Below are 27,922 nucleotides of genomic sequence, written 5' to 3'. Positions count from 1 at the left end.
GATCTTATATTGATCTGTCATGAACAAACTGTGATTCAAGTCCCTCTGCCCCAAGAGGTCTATGAGTAGCCTGCTTCATTGTTGTCTGGATTTGTTTTCTGCTCATTGAAGGCTAGAGTTTGCCATTAGTAGCAAAAGCATCCTTCTGCAAATTTTATTTGTAGGTATATGTGACTAGCATATTGTTTATGTTTGAATGCATATTTAATACTGCTGAATCTTTTCTTCTAACAATTATTTATTAGCCTTGCTTTCTGGTCTGGAGTTTGTGTGCTTTTCTGTGTGCGAGATAGTACTTAATCAGAATTCTTAGCTCTTGTAAAGTTCTATATTGTTTAGAGCTTGATTTAAATCTTACGGATAAATTCTGCTCTCCAGAGCCCCGAAGGCAGGATATTATGCATCTATAGATAAGTCTGTCTGAGTTCCAATCTTTCTTTAAGATGTAGGGGAAATTATTGCCTGATATACAAGAAGTGTAGAAATGAAGAATGCTTTGTGGCCAGGGATGCTTCTGTCCCACATATAACTTGGCTGTGCCATGCCATTTTGCATCTATAGTGACTTTAATTTATATGTTCAAAAATGGCTTATATCAAGATTTTTTGGTGTGTCATTGGGAAATGGGATCATAGGGCACTCTCCATTTTCGGTTTGAAACTGACATCCTCAGCTCAGTAAACTCCCCCCTCCCAGATGCTTGAATTATAGGTATGTGAGAGCAGTGAGGGAAAAGAGAATATAGGTAACTCTGATGAAAACAACTGTACATTAGATTAATAAAAATAATGATATTTTGCATGCAGTGTAGTTAAGTTTCAGCGCTCATCCAGGAGTCTTATCTGGTTTTGAGCTTCCTGAATGTGAAAGGTGATAAATATTGCAGACAAAATCTTGAATATTGGATGATTTGAGAATGTAAAGCACTGCTATAGAAACTCAATAAAGCATTTTTGGAAAAGTGTTTAGTATGTGCTTTCAGTGCCTGTGTGTAATATAAAGAGAGGGAACTCAGTGAATGATGAGTGTAATATAAATGAGAGGACACCAGAAGAGGTTAGACAGTAAGGAATATTGTTTTATAGATCAAGGCATTATCTTTTAAAAATCTTGACCTATGGTGGTTCACTTAAGGATGCAATGCAGATGTTTAACTAAAGGAGCAATTCAACTTCATTGACTGCTCAGTTTAAAATGATGCTATTAAGTGTTAGTTCACAAAGGCAAGAGCTACTTATTTTCCCCATGACCAAGTGGGGAGAGATTTGTGTGCACCAATAAAACAATGGGGACAATGGCAGTGATTCCCCCAATTGTGGAGAGGAAAAAATGCTAAAATGATCACCATTAGCCAATTTATTTATTTGATTTCTTACCCTACCTTCACCATAAAGTTCCCGGGCACTTTGCAACACTATAATAATACATTATTAAATTCAATTAAAACAGTTGACGTCAGATAAATAAATTTGGTCCTAAAAAGGTGACTCTTCAGCATGCAATGGATACAGTACTAAACAACAAATGTACCAGATTCTGTAGCTTACAAGCTGTCACAGAGAATGCCTTCCCCCCAATCTTACAAGGCTGTTAGGACCATCAAGAGTGCTCCCTCTGCTGATCTTAGAAATGTACATTAAAATGCTGGCAAATTTTAAAGAGGACATTTCAAAAATAATTCTCAAGTTGATGTGAAAATTTGGAGAACTGAATTTAAGGCTGGGAAAAACAAGAGACTGAAATGGAAATGGACAAATCTGTCCTTCACATGCCTTTTCTACTTGTGGAGACCCAATTAGAACCCTAATCTTCTAGGGTTCAGAATCATGCATGTAGCTTCTATGAGAAGAAAAGCTTCCTGCTGCAAAGGTCACGGCTAAAATTTGTGAGCAACCAGCACAAGCAGTGTGATGGCAGGGTCAGAGCTAAATGCACCCCACACAACCCCTTTGCACCTGCTTTCCCTCTTAATGCGAGGAATGACAGAAGAGGACTAAAGAATACTGAATTTTCTTAGCCTTTCTTTAGATGCCAGTCATTTGAGCAGTTCCTTGAGTTGTCTTAAGACTGCTTGTGTACCTTTCCCCCCATTCTTTGATAGAAATGATCTGTCAAAAAGTGTTGGCTTTCTAACATGGTACTGTTATCAAAAGCAGGAGCTCCGTGACCCATGATTAGGCCAATGGATATGATCACATTTCCTTCTCAATGTTTTCTGGAATACGGTAATTCAGAATACTCTAGACCAGCAGTTCTTCTTGGATCACTTGAAAATACTTGGAGGTGCCAGCAGACCACTTAATAAACTTTTTTTTGTTGCTACTCTACAAATAAAAATATATAATTCATATAATAATAAGTTTGCCTTTGTAATGCACTTGCTTTTGTGAAAAAAGTTATGTAAAGTCAGGCAGAATGCTTATCAGCTTTAGCAGAGCCGTACCTAGCTGATCTTGCGCCCCTGGCAGAACTGTCCAGATTGCGCCCCTTGGCCATGGACAAATTGGCTCTTCTTTCTGCCTCTCCTCCAACCCACACCCCCTGCATCCATTCAATTCCTCACACACTTCACCTTGTAATGAATTCTTCTTTTTTTTGTAATGAATTCTGATTGAAGGAGACCAAAACAGAGAGAGGACACCAAGATGGAGAAAGCTGACATAGATGACGGAATATAGGCGTCTCCCCACTTATGCGTGGGGAGCACCTCACTTTAATAGGGAGGAGGACATGGGAGCCAACTCCTTGGGGCCAAGGCACCTTTGCCCCCCCCTAAAATATTTGAGGAGGTCACCCCCCCAGTTAATGGGCATTGCCATTCAAATAGTGTGCGCGCACTCTGTCTCGATTATACAGGACAGTGCTTACTTGGCCCCCCACCTATATTTTATTCAAGTTGGCACCCTTGAAGAAGGGTGTGCGAGAGGAGAGAGAGAGAAGTGACTCTGGAGTAGGCAGGCTTTGAGGTTGCCTCCCCCCCCCCCAGGTACCCAGAGATGCAGGGGAATGGGCAGTGAGGTGGGCTGGGCAGCAGCAGGGGCCGAGGCTGGTGGTGGTCTGGGAGATCCAGAGCCGGCGCCTCACAGTCAAATGGGATGGGGTGCTGGGGCAAGCGCAGGCTCCCCTGTCAGGCTGCTGCACCTGGCTGCCAGGAGGGCCAAGGGGCGAGGGGGCAGGTGGAAGCAGCTGCTGCCCAGCACACCCTCTTCCCTGCCCAGCCTGGGCTGCGGGCAGGGAGTGCTGGCTGGACAGGGCATGCGGCGGAGGGTCTCGGCAGCTGATTTTGCGCCCCCATCTGCACACCTGGTGGGGGCCCACCTCACCACCCCCTAGCTATGGCTCTGGCCATATGGCTGATGTTTTAAACTGTTCAGCCAGCTTTCTGCAGACCGCTAGTGCTCCACAAATCAGAGTCTGAGAACCTCAGGAAGGCTACCATCTAACCTCTACCAAAAAGGAAGAACTAGTGTCCGAATCATCCAGATCCAGCAGTGAAGAGCTAAACAACAAATGCTCAATTCAGCTGAAAATAATGGCTGCAGATGAGACAGGAGTGAAATGCAATTATTGAAGACTGAACTTCAAAATAAGATTGCTTCTCTGGGAGAAGGATTAATCAAAGTAACTGCATAATAGTGTTGTGCGATAATGATTGAAGCTGTTTTTTGGGGGGTGGGTGGGTGTTGGTTGTTTTTTTTTTTTTTTTTGCTCCAAGCATGCTTAATTACATGAGACATGAGCTAAAAGCCTTTCATCACACTGAAGACGAGGTGCCAAATCTACATTTAAGAGTTGACCCACAGATGAAAAACTCTCTTTCATTAATGTGAGGACTGATAGCGGCGAGGCCTTTTTTGAGTGCTGTTTTTTTCTTTTAAATGCTGCATCACTGGATTGGTGCTGACATCTCTGCTGTTCATCCAATCCATTTACGTTCAAGTTTGGCACACACACTGAAGTTCGATTCTTAGGCTGTATCCTTCCCGTTCCATGGTGGCAGCAAGCCACTGATGGTGAGGGGTTTTGGAAAACAAACCCCGTGATTCAAAGTTGGGTGAGTTTAGCCTGGAGATGAGAAGATAAATTGCAGATCTTGTATTGTAGAGGGGGTTGGGCTACATGAACTTCAAGGTATATTCCACTTCTAAAATTCAATGGCTATATGTGCTGAATTTTGGTAGGCCGCGCCATCTGCAAAGGTGGCCACGCAGTCTTTCCAAGCCTACACATGTCCCTGACAGGGCTCCAGTAATTCTATTCCTTCCCCGGTGGCAGCAAGAAGCAGAGAAAACAAGACAGTCCTTTTTAATGAGTTTATTCATTCATAACAGCAAGAGACAAAAGAAAGCTGTCTGCCCTAATCATGGCGTTGCTCCAGCTGAGCTCCTCCTTCCTAGCAACAGCATTTCCCCTTATGGTGGCCGCTCGTGGCCAATTGTCTCTGAGTCCTTTGTTCCTGCACTCTCAATGAACGCCAAATTCTGGGAGAAGCAGAGGGGTCAGAAATACTCTCCAGTGACAATGTGTCAGTTGGCTGCTCTGCCTCTGCCTCCCCTGCCTCTGCCTCCCCTCCCCCTTCTCCTAACTCTTCCCAACTCTTTTGTTCGTCTGTCTCTGAGCTGTGACCCTCCTCAAATCCCTGCTGTAATCAATGCTGCATTCCGTCATGAGAATGTGGGTGGGGTGGGTGATCTCCACCATTTCTCCTCCATCTCGTCCCCTAGAGTCTAATCCCTGACACCCCCCGATTACTCACATCCTTGATGGCATAGTGAGGTGCTGCCACTTACCTGTCCACAGGTTGGCTGCATTGATGCTGGTTACCGGGAAGAAGAGGGGTGGTCGTGAGGAAGTGAATAGGTCAGCAAAGAGCGAAAGCACAGGCAGAGCCAATTCGGCAATCCTGCTAGTACATTTACACCACGCTGACCTCCCTGCTGCCTCACCTCTTTGCCTCCTAGCAAGCAGTAGTGGAAGTCAGGTGAGCAGCATCGCCTCCACTGCTGATCATGCTATGCTCAGCACACATGCCACCATGGAAGCATTTTGAGATCATGAGCCTGGAGTCCTGGCAGACTGCACTGAAGTTGCATTGTACTTTTAGCACTGTCCCCAGGGAGAATGAGCAAGAATGACTGAATCCCAATAAACGTTCAAAAGCAATTATTTTCTTATTACAAACACAAAAATGGCACCAGAGAACAAAATAGTCTTGCTGCTTGAATTACAAAAAGAGATTATTTCACAGAGAAAAATTAGTTTGAGTACAACTCATATAAAGGCTGTATAAATACCATCATGCCAGCTTACACTATGATTGTTGCTATAATGGAGACAGAGGGATACAGTTGCAATATAACAGGGCAATACAGTTGCAATATAACAGGGCAAGCAGCCTTCCACCACCCCCCCCGCCACCTGAGGTCCACATGTGGAAGTGGGTAGGTAGGAAGTGGACTGCATGCTGGGAAGCTATGGCCAGAGCCAGTGGTGAGCACTTTCCCCTTTGGTGGCACTGCAGAACTAGAACGCAGCCTTTACGCAAAGAATGCTCAGCAAGTGAACTTACCATTACAATTCTGTTGTGTTATCCATCTCAGTTTCTGGGACACAAAAATGGCCCATATAGGATACTACATTGGTACCTCTGGCTGCTGTCTCTTTCAAATCTTTTCTGCCCTGGATGCGTCATAGAGATGCCACTGTGTGGCAGTGTTGCACCCACTTTTGGTGAGAAATAACGTAAGGATTTCATGAAATATTAGGGGGAATCTTAAGAATGCCTTTATGAGATTCTGACCATAGGTTCCGTCCTTCCTGTGCTTGCAATTGATGTGGAAATCGAAGTAGTTTTTCTAAACTTTGAGACAGTTTTTCCACCTCATCAAGAAGCAGTAAAGGGGACAAACAAAGCGTTTTATGGCACTTTGCCAGCATGCATGCCTGGAGGTAACTGTTCCATTGGAAGAACATTACCCATCTGCTGGCAGTTTCAAGAACAAACATAAGTAATGGTGGGAACAATTAGTGGGCTTGAGCAGTACTGTGATATACCTGCTGAAAGCTTACACAGGAGACCAGACTCTGGAATAATGGCCAACGGGCACAAAAAGAAGTTGCTGTTCTGGAAGCAACTAGTGGTGTGGAATGAAATAATACTTAGAATTTAATAATCCTTTGAAGATTTTGCCAGCTGCTGCTTGGAAAAAAGAAGGTATATCTCCAAGTAGTAGGGATCACATCTGCATGGAATACCATGCAGGAGACAACTAAGCACTTTCTGCCATCCTCCTCAGAACAGATGTTGAGTACCGTGTGCCGGCAGACAACTAAACTCATACTTCAGCCTCACTTTGGACAGAAGCAACATCCAGACTGAATTCATCCCACCACAGAGCCTAGGGCTTGCTGATCAGAAGGTCTGGGGTTCCAATCCCCACGACGGGGTGAGCTCCCGTTGCTCGGTCCCAGCTCCTGCCAACCTAGCAGTTCAAAAGCATGTCAAAGTGCAAGTAGATAAATAGGTACCGCTCTGGCGGGAAGGTAAACGGCATTTCCGTGCGCTGTTCTGGTTCGCCAGAAACGGCTTTGTCATGCTGGTCACATGACCCGGAAGCTGTACGCCGGCTCCCTCGGCCAGTAACGTGAGATAAGTGCTGCAACCCTGGAGTCGAACACGAGGGGGCCGGCGTACAGCTTCCGGGTCATGTGGCCAGCATGACAAAGCCGCTTCTGGCGAACCAGAGCAGCGCACGGAAATGCCGTTTACCTTCCCGCCGGAGTGGTACCTATTTATCTACTTGCACTTTGACGTGCTTTCGAACTGCTAGGTGCGCAGGAGCTGGGACGAAACAACGGGAGTTCACCCCGTCGCAGGGATTTGAACCCCCAACCTTCTGATCAGCAAGCCCTAGACTCTGTGGTTTAACTCACAGTGCCACCCCTATGTAGTAAGACTTAAAAAAGAGAAAAGGATGCAATCCTAAGCACACTATAAAGCTGGGAGTAAATCACATGCAACTGTGGACCAAACATCCAATGTATCAGATACAATGGAAGCACTCTGAGGCTGTCTGTGATATATTGTAGGATCCAAGCTAAAAGAATAGCAACCATACTTTTATGTTCTACCTGTGGCCAAGTTCAGATCTGTAGAATGGATCATGGTGAAGCTGCAAGAACATGTTCCTATCCTGTATATCCACCTATTTTATTAGAAATAGTAAGTTTCTACAGAAGCGTTGGCTGCAGCTCAGTGCTAGAATACATATTTCAGTTTCTGAATTTTCTCCAAGTGGGGCTGTGAAAGATCCCCATCTGAAACCCTCAGCAGTTGCTACTAATCAGTGTGGAACAGACATACTCTGACCTGATATGAGGCAGCTTCTCATGCTGAAGCTTTCCATTATTAGAAGAGGAGGATTTGGATGTACAGAAGCTCTAAGGTAGATCAATGGTAGCAAAGTGCATCAATTCTATGCATCGTTCATTTCTCCCCCCCTTCCCCCAAAATAAATAAATTCCAGAATTCCAGAATCTTATTGGCCTAAACAATCAGAGATATGCCAAAATTTTGTTGTGCTGCTTTTTGGTGTTTATGATATCTTGCTGCAAGGCTGTGAAAACACTTGAAACACATCTAAATGAAAGCATTTAAGGAGTGCAATCATGTTGACAGCTTCCATCCTTTTATTAGATAATCTTATTTGTTGCACTAGCACATGCTTAACATGTGCATCATCCTAAAATGAATTGTACAAATCCATATGGAAAGGAAACCTGCTCAAAATTGATAGGAGAAGAAAGAAACTGCACCCCAAGGACATTTTTTTTAAATATAAAAAATCTAAGCCACCAACTGCTTAGTCCTCAATTTGCAATTGTAAAGATGGGGGCTGTTTTAGTCAGCTTATTTAGTCTTTTGCAAGAGATGTGTGAACCAGACTATAAGGAGATGAAAGCTCTGTTGTTAAATCCATACTCAGATGAGCTCACTGAACATTAAGGATACCCTGAAGCAGAATGGGAACTTACTTCAGAGGTGTCATTGCTTTTGTAGTTTCAGAACATGTTGCCAGAGGGAAGTATCTTAAGTCTCTCTCTCTGTCGCTCTCTCTCTCTCTCTTAAAGCAATGAGCCATAAAAAACCTTGCAGTTCCTAAAGTTTGTCTTTCTATTGTTAATTAACAGTTTTTTTTAGAAGTGTAAGGCGGGGGTAATTATGGATGGAAAGTCATATAAACAAGCAATCAAGAAAAGCATGAGAGATGGACATACTCGAGACCTACATTGACTCTCCTACATTGACTCTCAGTACATTTCTGAGCACAATTCAAAGTGTTGGTGCTGACCTTTAAAGCCCTAAATGGCCTTGGCCCAGGAAACCTGAAGGAGTGTCTCCACCCCCATCGTTCTGCCCAGATACTGATATCCAGCACCGAGGGTCTTCTGGCGGTTCCCTCTCTGCAAGAAATGAGGTTACAGGGAACCAGGCAGAGAGCCTTCTCCGTAGTGGCGCCTGTCCTGTGGAACACCCTCCCATCAGAAAGAAATAAACAACTATCTGACTTTTAGAAGACATCTGAAGGCAGTCCTGTTTAGGAAAGTTTTTAATGACTGATGTTTTAATGTATTTTTAATCTTTTGTTGGAAGCTGCCCAGAGTGGCTGGGGAAACCCAGCCAGATGGGTGGTGTGTGTGTGTGTGTGTGTGTGTGTGTGTGTGTGTGTGTGTTAAAGCCAAATTACCAGCAAAAGGGCTTCAAGTGGTACCTCTAATCCAGGGATGGACAGAAGGTAGATCTACTACTGGTAGGTAGATCTTGGGGTGCTTTGAAGTAGATCAAGAAGGATTTCTGGCTACCATTTTAAAAAACAAAAATAAAGTGCTGAAATTAAGAGTTAGGAGAACAGTAACCTGGGGTGGTTTTTGTGTGTGGGAGGCCTGTGCTTGCAGTTCATTTCTGGTGCTTAGAGTAAATCATTGGGCTCTGAATTTCCCAGACATGGAAACCATTCACCCACAGTGTCATCATCTTGCCAGAATTCAAGGTCATCATTGAACATGTTCAGTTTCCCAACCAGAAAATACACTGGTGTCTCCCTGTTCTGCAAAATACAAGTATAGCAAGTAACAAGCTGACGTGTCAGGGCTACAGAAAAGGCAGCTGACCTAACCACCTTTCTAAACATGAAAACAATACAGTTGGTCAGAAGTGGCTCACTGGGTGGGGCAGAGCTATTATGTTAATTCTCTGGCAGTTGGGTTGCTGTTGATTATCGGGAGGGCAGGGCAGTGAGAAGGTTGGTGCAGTGCAGACACATCAGTGGAGCCCATCTGGTGCTCCTGTCAATGCATTTGCACTGCACCAACTTCCCCACTGCCTCTACCTTCGTCCCAGTAAGCAACAGTGATCCGACTGCCAGGAAGCTAGTGGGGTGGCTTTGCCCCAGCAAGCCACTTCTGAATGTTGTTAAGCAAGGCTTTTTCTTAAAGCGGCAGGGTGGGTGGGTATGGAGACATGTAGGCCTGCAAATATTGCAGGACTACAACGGTGAGGGCAGTAGGAGTCCCAGCAACCTTTGGAGGGTCAGAGATTCCTCACCCCTGTCTTAAAGGACACAAAAATAAAATATATATTAGATCATTTTCATTTGTTCTCAAATGTCACCTTCCTGTTTTTTGAAAATGGTGAATTGGTGTGTGAACAAGCAGCAGCAATAACAACCACACACAGACACAAACACACCCCTGAAAAACTACCCTGGGAGAATGCACAGATCTGACTATGAATCTGAGGTAGCCTGACTTGCTGATTGTGAAGGCCACAGCAGTGGTTCCAGAGGGCTGCCTTCTAAAACAGTTTTAAAATGGAGAAGAAAATCAAGAGTTTTCTGTAAAAGTCATTTGCCAGATGGTGTAAAAATGAATATAGAGCCAGGGGCACTTCTTTTTAGTTTTCAGAGTATGTTGTTAGAACTTTGCAGTTGTTCTAAATGTTAGTTGCCATGGTGCTAGGATGAACTTTAGTTCATTATAAAAGTAGGCTGAGAGAGAAAAACGGCAACAGCAACAAAAAATTGTGGAGTCCATAAAATGTTACTTTTACCTTCAGCCCCTTTGCCCTTTTTGTGCTTTGCACATTATCTGAAATTGGGGAAAGAGAGCTGCACTTCCAGCTTTTAATTCTGAAAGGTAGAGGAGCTGAAGTCTCACAGTTATTTTTGAAACAGCACAGCTGCTCCAATGTTTGCATAGGAATCCGTGTGGGAGATGTGCAAGCTATTTCGGCCTGCAGAGTCTGCTCTGTCTCTTCCATGCATTTCCTTTTTCAAATGTGCAGATACAAACAGGGATCACTCATGTCTGCAGCCTCCTAGGGTCTTAGTAAATGTGAGTCGCCGCTCAGAGGCGTGTGACAACTGCTGCTAAGTCACACAGTCTTCAGTAGCACTGAACACTCCACCAGACCACCTATTTATTGTTTATTGAACATTCATTCTGATTCGCTTGCACAAAGCTTACACAATACACTATACCTTTAAAGCATACAGTCAAAACACAGTCATTCCCTTGAAGAATTCTGGGTGTTGTAGTTTACGCATCACAGAGCTACAATTCCTACCAACCTGTAACAAATTCCTTGAGTGGGAAGATGTGCTTTGACTGTGCTTTAAGGTTATAGTGTGTAGATAGCTTATGCATGGTCTTTATTGAGCATTCAACTCTACACGCTTTCATGGTGTTTATATGTTTCCCCGTTATTCAGTCATTCACTCTTTTCAGTGCATTTCTTCAGCACTTTCCTAACTGCAAAAGTCTGTATTTTTATGGATTTGTTGCACTAGAGAGACAGAGCACTTTAATTGTGCAGGTCTAAATTTTGGGCTCCATTGGGAGGAAAGTCGGAACAAACAAACAAACAGCTGTTGTGTGGTTGAATACCTCTATAGGTGACCTAAAATCTCTGGTTCTAGAAGCCACTTTCCTTTTGTAACAGCATGGGCTGCATTCCATATCTCCTGCTTTCATGGCATCTCCTCCAAAGCCACAGAATAAAAATCTACCAAATTAGTTCTTGCAAGCACCATCTCCTGTCAATAGAGTGATCTGAAAGGCAATTGTGTAACTGGCAAGAACTTGCATGATAAGAAATTGTCAGTCAATTGTCAAATGCTACAAGGCTTTGGAAAACTACAAATCGAATAAAACTCCTTTGAAATTTAAAATGCCTTTGAATTTTTAATGGAATTATATTTAGCTTTTTAAACAAAAAAAAAATGCTTTTTATAAAAGTTGCTTGATTTCTGCATGCTAGGATTCCAGCATGATTATTATAACCTTGCAGCAGCTCTCACAATGAAATACTTTTTGTTCCTAATATAAAACAATAAATTCAGCAGGAGTTGTTTTTAATAAAGAGAGGTTTGAAAAAAGAGTTTGGAGAAGTCAATAGTTTTTTTTTAAAAGGTTATGAAAGCTGCATGACACACAACTTTCATGGTATAATGCAATGCATTTCATGGAAATTTCTCTGGGCTAACATTCCATATCTTGCCTTCAGATTGGCTTTGTTTCCATCTTACATTTTTGTCAGGTTCTCTTTTGATTTACTGTTCCAAAAAACTAGAATGTGGCAAGGTGTTGCATTGGCACACTGAAATGAGAATTTTCTTTTAAAGTGATATTTCATAGCCAGTAGAACAGAACCCTTCAAAGATAAACTAGCAGAATATTATCTTATTTTCTCTGTCAGTTTTAATTAGTTTCCCAGAACTACAACGCCTCAATATTTAATATATATTTCATTAATATGAATCATGTAATCACCATCAAATGTTTGGGAATTTTGATTGATTTCAGTCTCTCCTGTGAGACAATGGAAGATTGTGCTTTGGGAGTTAGAGAGTTACTGTTGGAGAGTTACAGCACGTGCTGTGGTTGTAGAGTCAGATATGGGAGCAGTGCTTTTTTTCTAAAATAAAACAAAATGTTTAGGGGTACTCTCATTTTCCTACTCATATTGAAATACTGCGCCTCAATGAGGCCAAACTTAGATTCACAAAATGTTTAGGGGTATGCGTACCCCTGCGTCCCCCCAGAAAAAAGCACTGCATGGGAGAGACATGTTTTGTTGCAGCTGGGGCAGATGAAGGTTTCTGGTTGTGCTGTTACAGATGCACTATGGTGTTTCTTCATTCTATGCTCTTCCCAGCAGTCATTATTCCTCTGTCTCCAACAACTGCAGCTGCAAGGGATTCCCAATGCAGGGTTAATGTTGCCAGCTTTCATGTCACATTGGGAATGCTAGATGCCCCACATTTGACAATATTCTGTTCACACTACAACGGATCAGAAGATGAGGTGCCAAATTGATTGGGCTTCAGAAAATAGATTAAGGAAAATGAATAAAGAAGGCTGTGTGTAAAAGCCAAGAGAGAGCATTCCTGTAGAGTGACAAAACAACAACAACAACAACAACAACAACAACAAGGGGTGTGGTGTGTGTGTTTGTGTGTGTGAGAGAGAGAGCGAGAGAGAGAGAGAGAGAGCACAAGCAAAGTGGTGGTAAGGCCAAGAGCTCATCAAGACAGTCCTCAAGAAGTGTCAGAACATTTTGGCAGCTGTGTTGACCCATTCTGTATAAGGATCAGTGAACAGTTACAGGCTGCATTCACACCACATATCTAAAATACTATGACAGCACTTTAAGCAAAGTACCGTATTCTTAGAGAGCTATAGGTTGTTAAGGGTTAATTCCCATTGCAGCTTAACATTCAATCCCCACAGATCTCTGGAAATTGAAGCTTTAGCAAACTAAAGATCCCATAATTCTTTTGGGGAAAGCCATGACAAGTGGTATTATAGTGCTTTAAATGAATAGTGTTATGGCAACCCGGGGGGGGGGGATTTTAGAATTTTAATTCTTGTCCGGAATTTCCCACAGGTATGGCAACCTGGTTTTTTTGGGTGTGTGTGTGTGTTCTTTTATGTGTGGGTGTGTGCCACCGAGGCTTTCTACCCTGCTACAGCTGTCGTTGGCTTCCCTTTCAGCCCCATCCTCTGCCTCCCAGCATGTTCGCTTGGCCCACTGCTCTATCCCTGCCCGCCATATTTCCACTGCTGCCTTTGGAGGGAAGAGAGAGCGATGGATGCACGCAGGCATGGGCGAGGCGAAGTGCTTGGTGCGGGAAGGCCTGCACCAGGCGTGGAGCATCTCTCTTCCTTGGGTGCCTCTCTCTCTGTCTCTCTCTGTCTCTCTCTGTCTCTCTCTGTCTCTCTCTCTGGGCTCCCGGGATAGGCAGCAAGGGGGTCGTCTCCCCTCCTTGAGGGTCTCTTTGGTCCTTCATGCCCGGAGGTCTCCAGGTCTCCTCCCCACCTTGGCATCCTGGTCTTGCCTGTCATTGCTGCTCCGACGAGGCCTTCACACTCCTTTGGATGTGGGGCGGGGGCTGCCACCTCGGGCTGGTTGCGGGGCTCCACTTAGGCCAGGGCTGTGTTCTGCTGCCCTTCTGGGCTGCCTCACAGCAGCAGCAGCAGCAGCAGCAGCAGCAGCAGCAGCAGCAGCAGCAGGGAGTCACCATCTGCACCCCCGGCTGAGTTTGAAGCAGAATATAAGTGCGAGTCCTTCATGATACTTCTGTATGTGAGGGGAGATATATAAATAACCAACAGGATGGCACGCCGGTTGTTGGGCGAGTCTTCCTCCTTGACTTCTTCATCCCTGCCCAGCAGCTCTTAGTGATGCTTCCCACCCTCCGCCCCTCTCCAGGTATTCTGAACATGCTGGTGTGGTTTCGTGTCAGGGAGGATTCGGAGGAGCAATGGACAGAAGAGGCAGAACAAGGGGTCAGGGATGCTGAAGAGCCCCACAACTGCCCAGAGACAGAGGAAGCAGAAGAGAGGGCGGAGAGTAGCCAGGCAGAGCAGGGGCTCAGGGATGCTGGGAAGCCCTGCAACCAGAGGCTCCGGAGGGAATCTCAGACTCAGGAAGGAGGAAGGCTTTCAAATCAGCACAGACAAGGAGGAAAATGAAGCATAAGGATTAAAGACATCTCGCGTGATTCCCACGCCTACTTTGTTGGTGCGGTAATCGTAGGAATCCACTCCCTGAATCTGACTCAACAGGTTCGGACACGTAATTCTGAACTGTAGCTGTTTCTTGTATATCCGCTCCACCTCCTTGTGGGGAGGAGTTGCGGTGGACCGCAGAGCCGCTCTCCCCACTTCCTGTGGGCGGGGGACTTTGTCCCTCGCTGCTCGGAGGAGTCCCCGGCCGCTTCAGCAGGCAACCGGCCAATCAGCCGGCTGGGGGCGTGGCCGGGGGCTCCCTTTCAAAAGGAGAGGCGCGAGCCGAGAGACCTCCTTTCGGCTCGCTTCCTCGGATCTCCCACCCTCCCTCCCTTCCCTGTAGGCAGGTTTCACCCTATGGCCTTGCTTTGGACTTCGGTTGGTCGCCTGCCCTTGTCGGGGGCCTGGTAGGAATTTTTCCACTTGGCAGATTGGCTGGGCCATTTGGTTTTCGCCTACCACTTAGCAATCGTCACAACTTTGTAAGGTGGCGGTTAGGCATTGAGTGACCTAATGTTGGGGGAGGGGAGGCCTGGCCATCGCCTGCCCCTCCAAGCTTAAGGGTAGTCCGTTAAAGGAATCCGGGGGTGTGGGATCTTGTCCGAAGCCCGGGGCGGGGCTAGGGCCATGCCACGACCCCATTGGAACCCAAGGGGAACTCGAGTTGGTCTGAATCGACGGGGCTCCCCTTATCAGTGGTTTACCCTTACTGGACTTCCTGCTCTGCGGGCAGGAGTCAGATATAGTCAGGTCCACTCAATGCCTAAGCCAATACCGCTCACATGCTGTAACCAATAAAGTTGTGGCCAAATTTTTACCCAATCACATTAACCTTATATTCTGTGTCCTGGTGTTTTTATTTCATCCCTGGGAGGGCGGCTTTGGGGTCTCGACACGCAAATACCACCTTTACATTTCGGCTCCCCTTCCCTTGACGTGGGGATGTCCCCAGTTCTGTTTCATACAACTTTGGAGGTATCCTTACTTTTAAAAATATGGCCAGCCTAAGTGGTGTGAATGTGGTCATGGAACAGTTAGCTGGCCTCTTTCTCTGACTTCCTCTAGGGCAGGAGTAGGGAACCTCAGATCTTTGGCTTTCAAGACTCTCACCTGATCATGCCCCCTCCCAAGACCACACTTCTCACTCCAATTATTTTGACTCACTAGAATGTGTCAATGTACTTTGATAATTCCATGTTTTGATTGTTGATCAATTTTAGGGTTATATATCAAATAATCAAGGGTAATAAGCCTGTTACCAATGACATATATGCCAGTCATCACCATCATATTGCACATCTTGTAAATTTGTTTCCATCCTTCAGTTCCATCTAAGACTATAACCCTTTCTGCTGTTTCTCTTCTGGCTATGACATTGGCTTCTAATATCCCAAAAATTATCAGCATCATTCCGGTGGTCTTGCACAGAGCACAACTGCCTTGATCTGAGAATGCTGCAGACTTCTTGTGATGTTTTGAAACACTGGGAAATTCATCCCCAGCATCTCCAGGCTATCGTTTCAGAACATTATTTCTACAGCTGCCACTACTGTCTCTTTGCAGGCTGACTAGGAAATGCATCCCTTTCAAACTTTGGATAATTCATTTGTGCCCCAGAGAAATGAAAATGCTGAAAGTGTGTGTGTGTATATATTAAAGCCAAGTAGTGATTTTGCTTTTAAAGTCCTTTGAACTATACAAGAAAGCTTTCATGCCTCTTTAGAAATGCCATTCGGAATAGGAATAGCCAGAGAGAGGTTAAGCTGGAAATCTTTGAGATCCTGATGAGTGTTCACCTTCCAGATGTGTCAAAAAATTGTAATGTAGGAAGCTGTAGTGCATGCCTAGAAGAAAATATGCTCCCTTGTGATGACTTTTTGTGCCCTTTGGAATAAATATGTCAAAAGAAACATGCCCCTGTCTTTGACTAAGCAATTAATGCTTGGAAATCTGATATCATGGGATAAAATAAGAACCAGGTCATACTATTCAAAAGCTGCTTACAGCCAACCAAATATACTCAGAAAAAATGTCACTTTAATGTCAATGAAAAGCCTAAATGGCTCCTTGAATTCCCATTGAATTTATGTACGTAACATTTGCTCTGACTAGGTATGGGGGGCTCACATGCAGAGGTCATATTCTGGGGGCACAGCTTGTACTTATTCAAATGCTCCCCCCCTCTGCATCATGATGTGTACATGGATCTTTTGAAATTAATTTGGATGACTGCCCTGAAGCAAATAAGGATGCACATTCCCATCCAAGACCACTGTGTATTATGCATGACAAGAACTGGATTGCAGCTCTTTTTCTTTTGTCACTTGCCAGTGTGTTTGCCTCAATATTGCAGTAATGACTAATGAGCAGATACAACTGTCTATCGTGCTACCAAAAGAGTGTGTGCATGACTTGGAAGCTTTTCATTTGATGCTTCTGATGTGTTCTTAATAGTAACATATTTGGCACCCGCCAGCAATTGCACATATCCCTTTTGCAAAAACGTCCTTTCCGATATGACTGCTCAGAGTCTGTTTAGGATTTCTGAAATCACTGTGAGAGCTAAATGCCTTCCAACTTAAACCTTAAGGACTGCTGACTCATTGCGAAGCCTTGACTTTGGCTTAGGCCTTAGGAAGAGCTGACTCATCACCAATTTTTTATTCCCCAGCTCTGTAAGTTCCCTTCCAGAATGCAAGGCTTGCCTTGGTCCTTGGGCTCTCCTCACAACACAGACCCACAGCTTCTGCTCTTCGCTGCCCCTCCTCTTGAAATTGTTTAGATAGTATGATCTGGGACACGCTTCTTGGCAGTCGTACTTGGCAGCAGCCATTTCTGGAGCACCAAGATTGTGTTCTGGTGACAGAGGCCTGTAGTATCTTTAGCTTTGTACAGTCACTCACATCTGCAATAGTTAACCGTTAACAAAAATAACAAATTTAGCACCAGCTTCACAGAGCTATGGAAAAGCCTCCAAGAGATGTTATTTTTATATTTACTATCAGGATTTCATTGTGCAGAAGAGTTTGAAAAACATGTCTTTTTACAAAAATAAAAAAGGACATTTCATCAGCACTGGATAGTTCAGTTGGTTAGAGCATGGTGCTGATAACACCAAGGTTGCGGGTTCAATCCCCTTATGAGACAGCTGCATATTTCTGCATTGCAGGGGTTGGACTAGATGATCCTCAGGGTCCCTTCCAGCTTTACAATTCTATGATTCTAAGATGCCGGAAAGAAAAGGCACACTTTCATGTTCCTGGAATAGTATCTGCTCTCTTATTCTGGGTAGGAGAGAGGTAAAAGGACAATTCATATCCAAATTAAATATGAAGAAACATAACACATTATTGTTAAAACTAGTGAAGTATTATGAAAATCATGAGCCCTAAGACAGAACACTGAGAACAGGCATATCCTTTAACTGGTAGTTGTTTATTATTATTATTATTATTATTATTATTATTATTATTATTATTAAAAGTATTTTAATATGCCAGCACCATATGAATGCTTAGGGATCCCAAACCAGGGCCTTGTTAGTCTATTGGATGATATGGCCTTGGTCAAAACAGTCTGAAAAATCTCAATAAACAAATAATATTTCTGATTATTAGATATAACACCTAGGTCCTAAATTTCCTGTGCAGATACTGCCTTTATCAAAGCTCAAGTCACATGAGTAAAATACGCTAAAAACCGGATTACTGAACTATCAATGGTGTCAGACTCCCCGAAGCGTGGTCCTGGATTTTGAGGCAGATGGGGTGTGAATATGGCTAAAGTATTAATTTTGGCCTGACTTGTGACCGTATTATCAGCTATGCTAAGCAGGCCGTCTTCTGCATGCTCAGGGCATGCTTAAGTGTCTCAAGTTGTGCATTTAAAAACGGGGCCATCTAAAGCTGGCAAGCACCACTGTGTTCTGAGACTAAGTAAATTGCTCAGGTTTTGATATCATGATTGCTTCTGAGTTGGAAACAAATCAGTTTTCTTTACTCTTAGATCCATGATGGGTAAAGATTAATACATCATTTTCTCTCTGGAACATGCAGACTGTCTTGCAGTGCAGTTTGAATACAAAGCCATCTGCAAAATGTTTCCTTTATTCCTTTGGATTTTGGCTCAGATTCCAAGCGAAATTTAAATGCAACACCAGTTCCACTGTCTAATGACTGAATAATTAGGCTTTTAACACAGACAAGGGATCATCTGAAGAAATGGCTTTTTGTGAAAGGGCATTTCCTTTTGAACTATGCCTCTGTGTCTGTTCTGCCAAGTTATCTCCTCACTGCAGAATATATCTCTTGCTACGAGGACTAAAATATATCTTACATAGCTTAAAGAAATGTTAACTCTCATACCTGAATGCCTTTTCATAGAAGGCTTCCGTGGGCTTGTTATAAAAAAGACTGATCCTTTTCCTTATTGTTTAGGATTAAATTTGTATGAAATGATGGCTAGTCTTATAGCAGTTCAGGGGCAGTTGCACATTCGTAACCTAACCAGACTGTTGCAGCTCTAATGCAGCCTGTATCTAACCTGCTTGCACAACTTGTCATGTGCAAGCTTGATTTGTTGTTGTTCAGTCGTTCAGTCATGTCCGAATCTTCGTGACCCCATGGACCAGAGCATGCCAGGCACGCCTATCCTTCACTGCCTCCCGAAGTTTGGCCAAACTCATGTTAGTAGCTTCGAGAACACTGTCCAACCATCTCATCCTCTGTCATCCCCTTCTCCTTGTGCCCTCCATCTTTCCCAACATCAGGGTCTTTTCCAGGGAGTCTTCTCTTCTCATGAGGTGGCCAAAGTACTGGAGCCTCAACTTCAGGATCTGTCCTTCTAGTGAGCACTCAGGGCCGATTTCCTTGAGAATGGATAGGTTTGATCTTCTTGCAGTCCATGGGACTCTCAAGAGTCTCCTCCAGCACCATAATTCAAAAGCATCAATTCTTTGGCGATCAGCCTTCTTGGTGGTCCAGCTCTCACTTCCATACATTACTACTGGAAAAACCATAGCTTTAACTATACGGACCTTTGTCGGCAAGGTAATGTCTTTGCTTTTTAAGATGCTGTCTAGGTTTGTCATTGCTTTTCTCCCAAGAAGCAGGCGTCTTCTAATTTCGTGACTGCTGTCACCATCTGCAGTGATCATGGAACCCAAGAAAGTGAAGTGCAAGCTTGATAGGGAATTGTAAATATCCACCATGCATTCAGTAAACGTCTTGGGGGAGAGCAGGATTGTTGCTCTTCCACTGGCCATTCAGCATTCGTGTGAAAGGGGATCTATGCACATTCAGACCTAGCCAATCAAGGTTCTCTTTCTCATGAAGGATCATTATAAGAACATAAGATGACCCTGCTGGATCAGATCAATGGCCCATCTAGTCAAGCATCGTGATATGACAACAACAACAACAACAACAACAACAACAACAACAACAACAACAATGTCAAATCCAGATGTGAGGCTTCAGAGGCATGGCTAGCAAAGTGTGGCTAGTTGTCATGCTTCCCCTTCACATGATCACTGAATGGATGAGGGTTTGTCTAAACATTCCTAACACTGCAGACTCAACATGTTTTGTTTTGCTTTGCAGTTACAGGTAGGTAGTCATGTTGGTCTGCCATAGTTGAAACAAAATAAAAAATATAAAAATTCCTTCCTGTAGCACCTTAAAGACCAACTAAGTTTGTTCTTGGTATGAGCTTTCGTGCTTTGCAAATTCAAACTCTGAGTTGCTAGAAAACAAGTCAATTTGGTCTATGAAATGAAAAACATGCAGGGTGGTGGGAATCAGCCTTGAGTTCTGAGGCTCGTTTGTTAGCAATTGCCTCTAACCACCACCACTGCCATGATTTACAATGTGCCCGAGAAACCAGTTTATGAGCAGAAATTCAATTCCAGTAGCAGATCCCATTCACAGGCTATCCACCTAAGAAAGTTAAGATTTTTACAACCTAAGAAAGAGAAGATATTTACAAATAGGCAGAGGACAAAACAGAGAAGGAGAGGCCAAGAAGAGATCCGAAGGCTAAGGAGAAGAGATACAGTACTTTCCCAAGAAAGAGTTCCAAAGAAAAGGAGTGGCAAGATAGCAAGGACAAAAGAAACCACAAAACAGAAGAAGTAATCTGAAGTCAAATTGAGAGGATGGCAACAACCCAGATAAATGGAGGAAAAATATGGAGGAGCCTAGGCTTAGTGGTACAAAACATTACCTGTGTACAAAAGGCCCCAAGTACAGTCTTCAGCAGCCCATTGCCTTATTTTACCTGAATAAAGTGCATAGAAAGCAGCTGTGGGGCCATGCTTAGACTTCTCTTGTCCTCACCATCCATCAAAAGCTTGGAAGCATTTGTGCATACACCTTTATGTATTGGGGCTTCCCCAGATTGTGGGGTCCTAAATGTACACGGTTCTAGGATCCAGAAAGTCTACCCACATAGAAGTCCATGTGTGAATGCTTCATCACTCCCCACCATCCACCATCCCTGTGGAGGGGGATTACTGGGGAGGCACTAAGAGGCAAGCGGGTAGCAGGAGGACACTGGAGGTGGGCCTCTCCAAGTCCTTTGACTGCTTATTTGTGATAGGGAAATTTTACCCGCCACCACCTTCCCCCACTGCTATGCCTCCCCGGTAGCGAGTGCGGGACTCGTGAACTCGCTAAAAGCCCGACGATGAGCGGGCATTCTTTCCCCCCTTTTTATGTCCATCTCCCTACACTTTACATGTCACACAAGCACCACATAAAACCCTCGTGATGAAGGGTTCCCCAAAATCCCAATCTGCGTTCCGAAAAAGCCCCTGGAAAAGCGCTTCTGTCAAATAGCGCTCCGCTGGTCTCCATTTTCTCAATGAACGGGAAACCCACCAATCAGGAGCATGCATTCAGCTCAGCCTGCAAAATGGAACGTTCAGCTCAGCTACTATGATTCAATCATCACCTTCACGCTTGACTGAACACTAAGTGGGTTTTGACAGGCTCCCTGCTGGGAGAACAATGGAATCGAAACCAAAATGTAACCAGTTGGGGAAACTATTAATTATAACTTGCAACAATGTATCAAATGGACAATTTAGACGCTGGGTGGCCCGTTTTTGACAGCTCGAAATGTTTATTATTGTAAAAATCCACAACTCCTGAACGCAGTGTCCGATTTGCCTGGTTCAAGTGTCTATCTGCTCCTAATAAAATAACCTTTCTAACCCCTCGGTTCCCGCCATCCTCCGATCATCGGAAGTATAGTATTTCGATATTGCACTATTTTTGGACTCTCAACTCAGCAGCTTTCATAATCCCTTAGGCGGCGAGTCACGTCCTCATCCAGCTGCAGGAGGAAATGCACCCCTCCCAATAATCCAGTCAAGCACCCGACCATCAGTTACCATGGCAGCAGACATCCTCCTAGGAGCGTTCTATTGTCCTGACGCAGAGGAAACCTTCAATGTGTATTACACCCACCCTAGATCCATTCACCGGTTCCTGCCATCCTTCCTGATATGCAAAACTTGTTTTCCCCTATGTAAATTTTACTGTAACCTCCTCTCTCCCCTCCCCATCTCTGACGTTTCTGTGATGTATTTCGCTGTGTATTCTGGGCTATCGCGGGAACTTTTAAAAGTCCAGGACACCCTTTGTTCGGGGTTCGGATCCTCCTGAACCTTGTTGCGCAATAAACTCCTTTGCTTTTGCTCCAATCTCCGGCTGGTCTCCATTGCCTCCGCAGCGAACCACGGGCTTCCTCCGTAGGACCGGGAGCTGAGCCTTCTCGACCCGGGAATTTCCGTAACAGTCTTGGTGCCGAAACCCGGGATCTGCGTTCTCCCGTGGTGGCCGGGGACCCCATCGAGTCTTCAGCCGGCATCGGGACCCTCTTCTCCCGTGGAGACCCCATCGGACCTCCGGCCATCCTCCGGGCGGTAATTGCAGGTCCCAAGGGGAGCCAACCGGGGAGCAAAGGCAAAGCTCAGCCGGCTTCGTCTTCAACGATCCAGCGGATCGCAGTGGAAGATGCGTAAGTATAAATCCAGTGCACTGGTGTGTGTGGGAAGGGGGGAGGAAATCCTGGCAACCGCAACTCTGCTTTCTTACCTATCACTTCTTGACTGTTTCTTGGTCTGTCCAGTGGACCACTGCTCGACTCGAAAAGGGGAGTTCTGAGCTCTATCTCTTTTCCTACAATACCCAGTCAGCCGCCCCGTTAGCTGGTCTAACGAACGCAAGGGACTGGGCTCTTTTTCTACTTTGCCAGCTGCCAAGGGGCAAAAGACTTCTCTGCACTATCCCAGACCTCAGCCGCCCCGGTCGGGCCATGTAAAACACGCTGGTCGTGCGTGAGCCCGCTTCCGAACGCAAGGGAGGTTTTCCGGACCGTTTAACTCTATCTAAAGGGCTGCCCGATCTGGCACTGCAGTGGCAGGCGTCCAGTAGGGCTCCCTTCCTTAGCTGTTGATGATAGGTAGGAGGTTGCCAGGCGTGGGGTTACTTTTGCACGGGTGGAAATGGGAAATGAGAAATAGGAATAGTGAGAAGAAATAGTGAAAAGAGGAACACGGAAGAGAAAGGAAGAGGAAGGGAGCTCCAGAAAAAAAAGAGGAAAGGAAAGAGGTAGTTTAGTGTAGATCCCCCTGGTCAGCCGCCCCGCTAGCCGATCTAGTGAACGCAAGGGACCAGGCTAGCTTATTGCAACGTTGTGTATTATTTGCTGTTAGAAAACCCTTCTGCCCCACTCCCCTTGTGAAATTCCCGTTTTACTGAGATATCTCTCCCATCCCTCTTTCCAAAACCCCAGGTTCCTCTTAAAAAACCAAGGAACAATGGGCGCCAAGGCTTCGAAGCCCAGTCGTACTTCCGCTGGGAAGAAGGCTTCTCGCAAGCCTTCTTTTGCCCAGCCGGAACCCGACTCCCCCCTCGAGTTTGTACTAGATCACTGGAAAGAGATTCCGGGCTCAGAAATATTATCCAGGCAGAAGTTGCAAGAACTCTGCGAAAACACCTGGCCATCTTTTACTGATAAACTGACATCTGAACTCCGCTGGCCACCGGAGGGATCCTTCAACCAGGATCGTTTGAATGCTCTAAAGAAGCACCTACTAGAAGAAAGACCCCGCCAGTTGGACTACCTAAAAGCTTTCGAGGTCGTATATCAAATCCTTACTACTCTGAAGGATGCCCCAGCTCTCCAGATGCCTATGATAAAACCTCCTAAGAAAGCCTCTAGGAAACCCAAGGGAGGTCCTGCACCACCCCCTTATGAGGATCCATCAGACGATGATTCTATGGATCAGGCCATGGCGCTATACTATAATAGACCCAGACAAGCCCCCACAGCTCCCCCTGCACAGAATGATGTCCCTGGGCAAAATAATCTCCCGGGACCCGAAAATGATGCAGACCCGAACAATCAGGCAGGAGCTCAAGGCGGGCAGCTAATAGTCCAACCCATGGACCAGGAAGAGATAGCCACAGTATCCAACGACCAAATGGAACCTGACCCGGTCTTAACGCCAGTCAGTGACCACGCTGCCTATACTCTGTCGCCCCACTCCAATCTTCTTGAGAACGTGGAGGGCATGACCACCCGCTCTATGGTGCAGACTGCTAAGGACCTTGCCATCCGCATCCAGGGTGCTTTCTCGCCATCTGCTTCCCGGCAGCCAGTAAAGGGAAAAGCTAAAGGGAGTGGGGGAATCAATCACCAGGCGGCCTCCTACCAGATGCCCCTACGTGCCTTCCCCATCCCTCCTGCAACTCCGGATGGGGCCCCACGGATGATTTACACCCACCAGCCCTTCCGGACTGCAGACTTAGTAAACTGGGCAAACGTGATGCCCTCTTTGAGGGATGACCCTGACAAGTGCCACCGGCAAATCGCTACAATCTTCTCTTCCCATCACCCTTCTTGGACGGATGTCCACGTACTCTTAAATGCCCTATTCAATGAGGCTGAGAAGGCTGACATTCTCAGTAAGGCTGAAGAAGCCCTAAACCAGGAAAACTACCAGGAAGGAAGACCTCAAGGGGTGGAGGCCCTGACACCTAGGGATCTCCGTATTGAACCCAACCCTGCTTGGGACTTCAATACCCCTAATGGCGTCTGGTGTCTGAACCTGTTTAAAAAGGCCATCTTAGACGGCATTAAAGCCTCAGGGCAGCGCTCCATAAACTGGACTAAAGTTCAGACTGTGATCCAGGGTCCCAATGAACACCCGTCGGACTATTATTCTAGGTTGGTGGCGGCTATTAAAACCTGGGGCGGAATAGACCCCGAGAATCCGCACCATGATATAATAGTAAAAGGCTTTTTTAAAGACCAAGCAACGCCAGATATAAGGAAAGCCTTAAATCTCCTGGTTGGCTACGACGGAAAAACTTTTAGCGAAATATTGTCCATCGCCAAGTCCGTCTTTAACAACCGGGACGAAAAGAAAAAGAAAGACACCAAGGCTGAGGATGAGGCAGTGCTTGCTCTCAGCATGGAACCCCCTTACTTCCCAACCCCAGGATTCCCGGCAAGAGGGCGAGTAAGAGGAAGAGGAAGAGGAGGGGGGCCAACCGCGAATCCAGCAATGCCACGACCTTGGGGCCCCTCTACTGGCCTTTGCTATCTATGCTCCCAGCCAGGGCACATAAAACGAAATTGCCCATATTTGTACCCGGGGAGTCCTTGGGTTGAAGCCACCACTCGCCCAGCCCCTGAAGGAAATCCGCCCTACGCAGCCTTTCCTCAGCACCCACCTAGGATACAAGGGTACCCCAACCAACAGATGGTGCAACCCCCTCCACCAGGAAGCTGGCCTCCGCAAAGCGCCCAGGGCCCAACGGTCCAGCCAACTACTGGATCGCAACCATCAGCACCCTTCAGTGCTCCTCTGCCAGTCCAACCAACACCCCAATCTGCTCAAGCCCTTGCTTCCGAAGCTAGAAGGAACCCAGCTAACCCATATTGACAATCAGCAGGGGATCTCACCCAAGCCCAAGCCATCTGTCCCGTATTAGCTCTATCTCCAGAAGATCCCGTCTGTACTATTGAGATAGACGGACACCCCTACACCTGTCTCTTGGACACCGGGGCTACTTATTCAACTTTAACCAGTAGCCACCTAAGACCCGGAGAAGAGACTAGGAAAGTAATGGGTTTGGATGGGATACCCCGCACCTGCCCTCTGTCACAACCAGCAAAGGTTACTTTGGGACCCTTATTGGCCGAACATACCTTCCTCCTTACCTCCAGCCCAGTTAACCTGTTGGGGCGAGACCTCCTGTGCAAACTGAATGCCACCATTACCTGCTCCCCTGATGGCATCTACTTACATATGCCGGATGAGTCAGTGGCATCCTTCCAGGGGATCTTACAAGAGGCTAGGGATGAGCGCCAATTCCCCGACCTTCCTTTGGAATTGGAGCAGGAAATGCCACCCTGGTTGTGGGGGACCGAGTCTACCTCTGTGGGGCTTTTAAAATCAGCAACCCCAGTGCGAATCTCCTTCAAGGCTGACCAACCATACCCGTGCGCAAAACAATACCCCATACCCCCAGAAGCCATTGAAGGACTGACACCTATGATACAGGACTTTTTGGAACAAGGAATATTGGTTCCCTGTGCCTCCCCTTGCAATTCTCCCATACTCCCCATTAAAAAACCGGGAGGTGAAGGAGCCCCTGTGCGCTACCGCTTTGTACAGGACCTTCGGTTAATAAACCAATTTGTAATACCCCGGCATCCGGTGGTGGGAAATCCAAACTCCCTCCTAAATGCAGTTCCACCAGATACCACATGGTACAGTGTAGCTGACTTGTGTTCTGCATTCTTCAGCATACCTGTTGCCCCGGAGAGCCAATTCCTTTTCGCATTTACTTGGGGACCTGGCCAATTAACCTGGACCAGATTACCCCAAGGATATGTGGAATCACCGGCCATCTTTTCAGCAACCTTGCACCGTGACCTCCAGGATGTCAATCTCCCTGCAGGCTCCTCCTACTTGTTATATGTAGATGATATACTCATTTGTTCTAATAGTGAGGAGGCGTGCAGGAGAGACACTAAATACCTCCTTATACAGCTAGCCTTTAAAGGGCATAAGGTGTCCCCCAAGAAACTTCAATTCTGCAAACAGGAAGTCAAGTACCTTGGGCACATCCTTGGAATTGGAACCAGAAGCCTGGCTACCGATCGCGTGGAAGCTGTCGCCAAGATACCCTTACCCCAGACTAAGAGACAGTTGAGGGGGTTTCTAGGAATGTGTGGGTTCTGCAGAGATTTCATCGTAGGATACAGCCAAATTACCAAGCCCCTCTCTGCAATGACACGCCAAGACCACCCAGATAAACTGCAATGGTCAGAGGAAGCCTTTGCCCAATTTGAACGGCTGAAAAGAGAGCTCCGCTCCGCCCCCGCTCTAGGGTTACCCGATTATCGGTTACCCTTTAATCTATTCGTCCATGAGCAAGAGGGAGTAGCTTCTGGGGTCCTAACCCAATCATTCCGGGACCGACAAAGACCTGTAGCTTATTACAGTCTCCAATTGGACACCACTGCAAAGGGATCCATTAGCTGTCTAAGGGCAATTGCTGCTGCTGCCATTCTACTCCAGAAGGCGCAAGATACTGTACTAGGACACGAAATCATTGTACACGTCCCACATGCAGTAGCCACCTTGCTGACCCTCAAAGGAACACATCATTTCTCAAATCCCCGCCAAAACCGGTACGAAGCTCTCCTTTTAGCCCCGTCAAATGTAACCATAAAAAGGGTTAACTCTTTAAATCCAGCTACCCTTCTCCCACTACCCGAGGACGGCACCCCGCATCACGATTGTACCCAAATAGTCAGGCAGGCAGAGAAACCCCGTGAGGACTTGGACCATCTACCCCTGCAAAACCCAGACCTCATCCTATATACCGATGGGAGCTCAAAGATCGTAGAAGGGGAACGGAAGACGGGGTACTCTGTGGTGTCTGATTTCGAAGTGGTGGAGGCAGAGCCAGTAAACCCCCAGTATAGTGCTCAAGCTGCCGAGTTAATTGCACTCATCAGGGCTTGCGAGCTAGCAGAGGGACAGCGAGTGACAATCTACACCGACAGCAAGTACTGCTTTGGTCTAGTCCATACCACCGGACAAATTTGGCTTCAGCGAGGCTTTCTCACCGCCTCAGGCTCCCAAATCTCCCATGCTGCCTTAGTGGAGAGACTCCTAAATGCTATCCACTTACCAAAAGCTATAGCCGTGGTCCATTGCAAGGCACACACTAAAGGAAGGGATCCTGTCTCAAAAGGAAACAGACGGGCTGATCAGGCCGCCCAGACAGCTGCCCTTCAGGCCATAAGCGAAAGCACCCAGTTCCAATGTATTCAACTGCCTGCCGAAATTGATTTCAGCCTAATGTACGATGGTGCAGGGAAACAGGAACGGGACATGTGGGCATCCATCGGGGCAAAGCTAACCAACGGGGTATGGTCCCTGCCTGATGGAAGAATCATTATTCCTAAGGCTTGGACCCCTAAATTTGTCAGAATCCTACATCAACAAACCCATTGGGGAAAGACCAAGCTCATAGACTACGTCCAAAGGTGCTGGTATGCCCCGGGAACTGCCATGGCCGCTACCGCAGCAACTAAGAATTGCCTTACATGTCAGTCCTTCAATCCCAAGAGGGAACCAAAACGTCCACCAGGGGCTAGACCATGGGCTTTTGTCCCTTTTGAGAGTCTGCAGCTCGATTTTATCGAACTACCCCCATGCCAGGGGTACAAGTATGCCCTCATCGTAGTAGATCAATTTTCCTCTTGGGTAGAAGGGTATCCGGCTAGAAGAGCCACCGCTACAGTCGTGGCAAGGGCCCTT

This window comes from Lacerta agilis, chromosome 4 (assembly GCF_009819535.1).
Source record: "Lacerta agilis isolate rLacAgi1 chromosome 4, rLacAgi1.pri, whole genome shotgun sequence".
NCBI lineage: Eukaryota > Metazoa > Chordata > Lepidosauria > Squamata > Lacertidae > Lacerta > Lacerta agilis.
This window is presented reverse-complemented; position numbering follows the sequence as displayed.